General features: G+C 47.3%; 1 pseudogene; it reads left to right on the forward strand.

Annotated features, from left to right (window-relative positions):
* The first annotated feature begins 746 nt into the window (after positions 1-746).
* On the forward strand, positions 747-3,893 carry LOC127675500 (actin, cytoskeletal 4-like; annotated as a pseudogene).
* The last annotated feature ends 699 nt before the right edge of the window (positions 3,894-4,592 follow it).

A 4,592-nucleotide genomic window follows, 5' to 3' on the forward strand; every position in this document is an offset into this window, starting at 1 on the left:
TAACCTAGAAACCTAGAATTGTGAGCCAAATGAACCATTTCTCACTAAACTGCTTTTGCTTGGCTATTTTATCCTGACAACAGAAAACTAAATGAACTAAGACACCTGCGGATCCATACCTAGCCCCGCTTTCCCTACGGTAGCCATAGCAGGACAGAAATGTTTCCACTGTTCTCTGGGCAGTGGCAAGGAAAGCACTCCCAGCTCTGAGATAAGATAAAGCTGTATGCAGACTGGACTGAATAGTTTGAGTCTGTAAAAGTCTGTAAATATGTGCCTTTCCATAGACCTGGCTTTTAATGCCCAAGATACAGAAAGTAGGCCAAGCTAAGGATTCTCATGATCCAAATTTCTAAGTGCTTTTCTTCTTTCTTCTTGTTTTTTTCCTTTCATCTCCCCAGCCCCCTGTAAACATTTTTATGGCAGGGTGTCATGTAACCCAGGCTGGTCTGGAACTATTTACTATGCATCACATGGTGCTAAAGATGACCTTACAGTCCCAGTCCCCTAGCCTCCATCTGGCTCCTAAATGGCCTAAACTCAGTCCTTTCAGTTGACTGGGGTTGCTCTCCCTGCTGTGTTCCCATCCATTCCTTCTCTCTCCTCTCTACCTGACTCTGCTCTTCTCTGAGATTCAGGCCTGGCAACAGCCAGCCACTTCTCTTCCTGCACCCTACAAAGGGTTCACGGGTTCAGCATTCTTTCAACCACCTAACCTAGCCTGTTTAACTTCAGCTTTGGTTACCATGGTGCTGGAAGCCTGCAAATGCTATTTCCGATACAGCTTTGCCAGCTGGACTTTCACAGGATGTTGTCCTGTCAGACTAGAAGGCAGTAAGAAGGGGAATGCTATCAAGATCCCAGAGGGGCGAGGAGGAGAGCCCGGGTCAGGCTACAGTAAGTAGTGAGAACTGCCTTGTGCCCTCGGGCCCTGCAGAGCAGTGACTTCCTCATACTGCTCAGCACTCTCCCCTAAAGGAGAGCAGCTGTTTCCTTGTCTGAAGCCCAACAGACCCTTGCTCCTCTAACCTTAATCCCCTTTTCAGTCACAGCATAAAAGCCTCCCCTGCCTGAAATAGTCACCACACAGGGTTTGGATACTGATTGGAGAAAGGGGCACCTGTATCCCAGGCTGACTGTTCTGCCTTCTTCTCTGGGGTACCCTGATTTCAGGTGTATACTCCCCACATCTGGCTTCCTGGTGCTGAGGGTATCATGTATTTGAGGCAAGCATTCTATTGACTGAGCCCCAGCCCCCAGCTCCACTGTGCATGGTGGTTTGGGTTGGTTGGTTTTGCTAGAAATGAATGCCACTATTCTCCAGCAACCTTTCAAAGCTCTCTAAATCCTATCTGGAAGCATGTGAGTTTCACCCAAAGAATGATAACTGAGCACCTCCTGTGTTCAGAGATGCCTCGACCTCTGGCAGTTTAGAAAAGACAGAAGCGTCCTGAGATAACTATTGCAAATTGACCAGAGATAAATTTCATAAAACCAGGAGTTTTTTTAATAAATCCATCAGATATTTTCCTAACAGTCTAGGGCCAGGCTTGGCACTACATGTCTTCAATCCCAGCACTCGGGAAGCAGAGGCAGGCGGATCTCTGAGAGTTCAAGGCCAGCCAGGTGGTAAATATGTATAGTGAGAAACTGTTTCAAAACCAAAACCTACAAGTAGTCATAGGATACAGTAAAAGCAGGAAGTGCAAGGTCCCAAGGGTCCTAAATAATTATAGATGCAAAAGTCACCGGGAAGAGGAAATGGCTGCACCTGGATCCAAGCCAGGTGGGAGAAATGAAATCAGCTAGAGGGCTGGGGCACAGTTCACTTGGTCAAAGTGCTGGCTCTGCATGCATGCTCAAGGACCTGAGTTCCAGACAAAACCCGGATAGAATTGGTGTCTGTTATTGCAGTGCTGGGGAAGTGGAGGCATGCAGGTCCTTGGGGGTACTGGGGCTAGCAGGCCTAGCCTAATGATGTGAGCCCCGGGCCAGAGAGAAAGAGACCTTGTCCTAAAACAAAACCAAAGAGGATACACCTGGGGAGGAATTCCATCTGAGGTTGTCCTTTGGCCAGGCCTTTTGGCCAGACAGTTCTCAGAACATTTCTAAACTGCCAGAGGCCGAGGCATCTCTGAACACAGGAGGTGCTCAGTTATCATTCTTTGGGTGAAACTCACATGCTTCCAGATAGGATTTAGAGAGCTTTGAAAGGTTGCTGGAGAATAGTGGCATTCATTTCTAGCAAAACCAACCAACCCAAACCACCATGCACAGTGGGGCTGGGGGCTGGGGCTCAGTCAGTAGAATAGAATAGGACTGGAGATCTGGTTCCTCCTACTCATGCTGCTGCTCCCTAGCCCCAGGCCAATGCTTGCTGGAGTTGGTCCTGGGGAATCTAAGCTTGGAATCAAGAAAGGAGGAGGTGGGTAAGGCCTCTGTCTAGAATGTGCTGGGATGAGTTACTTTTGTCATGATGACACCTGTCCATCTGGAACAGGGAAAGTTTGTTTTCATCCAGGAATCCATCCTTTAAGGAGAAGGAGGAAAGGGAAATGGACACTGGCTAAAGGCAGGAAGTTTGCTGTGCTCCTGTATATGTGCCGGATACATGCTCTCTTAGAGAACACAGCAAGGGCTGTGGAGACAGGTCACTCTGTGCAGTGGTTCTCAACCTGTGGGTCTCGATCCCTTTGGGGGTCACATATCAGATATTTACAATACAATTCATAGTAGCAAAATTATAGTAATGAAGCCCTAATGAAAGAAATGTCATGGCTGGAGTCACAACACGAGGAGCTGGAATAAAGGCTCACAGCATTAGGAAGGTTGAGAATGACTGGTTCAGAGGGTAAAGGGCATGCTTTGCAAGCATGAAGGTCTGAGCTCAGACCATCATAGAGTGCTGGTCTACAGCTGTAATACCAGCTCTGGGGAATGAAGATGGGTGGTTCTGGGGCGCTTGCGGGATGGCCAGTCTGGTCAAAACTGAGTGCTCCAAGTTCAGTGAGAGATTCTGTCTCCAAAAATGTAAGAGTGATTAACGATACTCTCTGGTATTGGCCTCAGGTTTCCACATACCATCTGTGTATACAGCACACATACACACACACACACACACACACACACACTGTCACTCTCTCTCTCTCTTTCTCTCTCTCTCTCTCTCTCTCTCTCTCTCTCTCTCTCTCTCACACACACACACACACACACACAAAACCAAGATAGATCCCTTCCCCATGCCATCTTGCATCTGGACCTGACGGACTACCTCATGATGATCCTGACTAAACTGGGCTACACCTTTACCACCACTGCTAAGAGGGAAATTGTTGGAGACATAAAGGAGAAGCTGTGCTATATTGCCCTGATTTTGAGCAAGAAATGGCTACTGCAGCATCATCTTCCTCCTTGGAGAAGAGTTATGAGCTACTCAATGGGCAGGTGATCGCCATCAGCAATGAGCGGCTCTGGTGTCCAGAGGCACTCTTCTAGCCTTCCTTCCTGGGCATGGAGTCCTGTGGCATCCACAAGACCACCTTCAACTCCATCATGAAGTGTGATGTGGACATCCGCAAAGACCTGTATGCCAACACAGTGCTCTCTGGTGGTACCACCATGTATCTAGGCACTGCTGACAGGATGCAGAAGGAGATCACAGCCCTAGCACCCAGCACAATGAAGATTAAGATCATCGCTCCCCCTAAGCACAAGGACTCAGTCTGGACTGGTGGCTCCATCCAGGAGTATGATGAGTCGGGCCCCTCCGTCGCCCAGTGCAAATTCTTCTAGATGGACTGAGCATCTAGAAGGGCATCTGCTGCATGAGCTATTCTGAAGTATTGACTTGCCCAGGCAAATGTACACACCTCATGCTAGCCTTAGGAAACTAGAATAAACTTTGAAAAGAAATTTGTCTTTGAAGCTTGTATCTGATATCAGCACTGGATCATAGAATTCGTTGCTGAGCTTTGACCGTGTATTGAAGTTAACTGTTCCCTTGGTGTATGTTTAATATCCTGTGCATATCTTGATTTAGTCCTTAGTTCATGTGGCTCGGTCACTTGGTGGTTGGGGAGAGCATGCTGTGGAAGAGACTCCCCAGCCTAGTGGGTCTCTGTAAGCACCACGGAGTGATCTGGGCAGGGGATTATTAGCCCACAGCAGGCTTCCAGGATTTCCCGAGGCTGGCAAGCCTTAGGACCCATTCCGGTTTTTTTCCTCCTGACCACCATGGGTTGTTAACTTGCCTTGAGTTGGGGACATTCGCATTGACACCTGTAAATGTATTCATACTTTTAATTTATGTAAGGGTTTTTTTTTTTTACTCAATTCTTTAAAAAATGACAAATTTTGGTTTTCTACTGTTCAGTGAGACTATTAGGCCACAGCAACACATCTTGTGTAAAGAAAAATAAAAGTGCTGCAGCAACTGAAAAAAACAAACCCACCATGAACAAAAGCAGCTTGGGAGGGAAAGGCTTCGTTTTCACTTACATGTCAGGATCAGTTTTTTATGAAAGGAAGTTAAGGCAAGAATTCTAGGTAGGATCCTAGAGGCAGGAACTAAAGCAGAGACTATGGAGATGTGC

This window comes from Apodemus sylvaticus, chromosome X (assembly GCF_947179515.1).
Source record: "Apodemus sylvaticus chromosome X, mApoSyl1.1, whole genome shotgun sequence".
NCBI lineage: Eukaryota > Metazoa > Chordata > Mammalia > Rodentia > Muridae > Apodemus > Apodemus sylvaticus.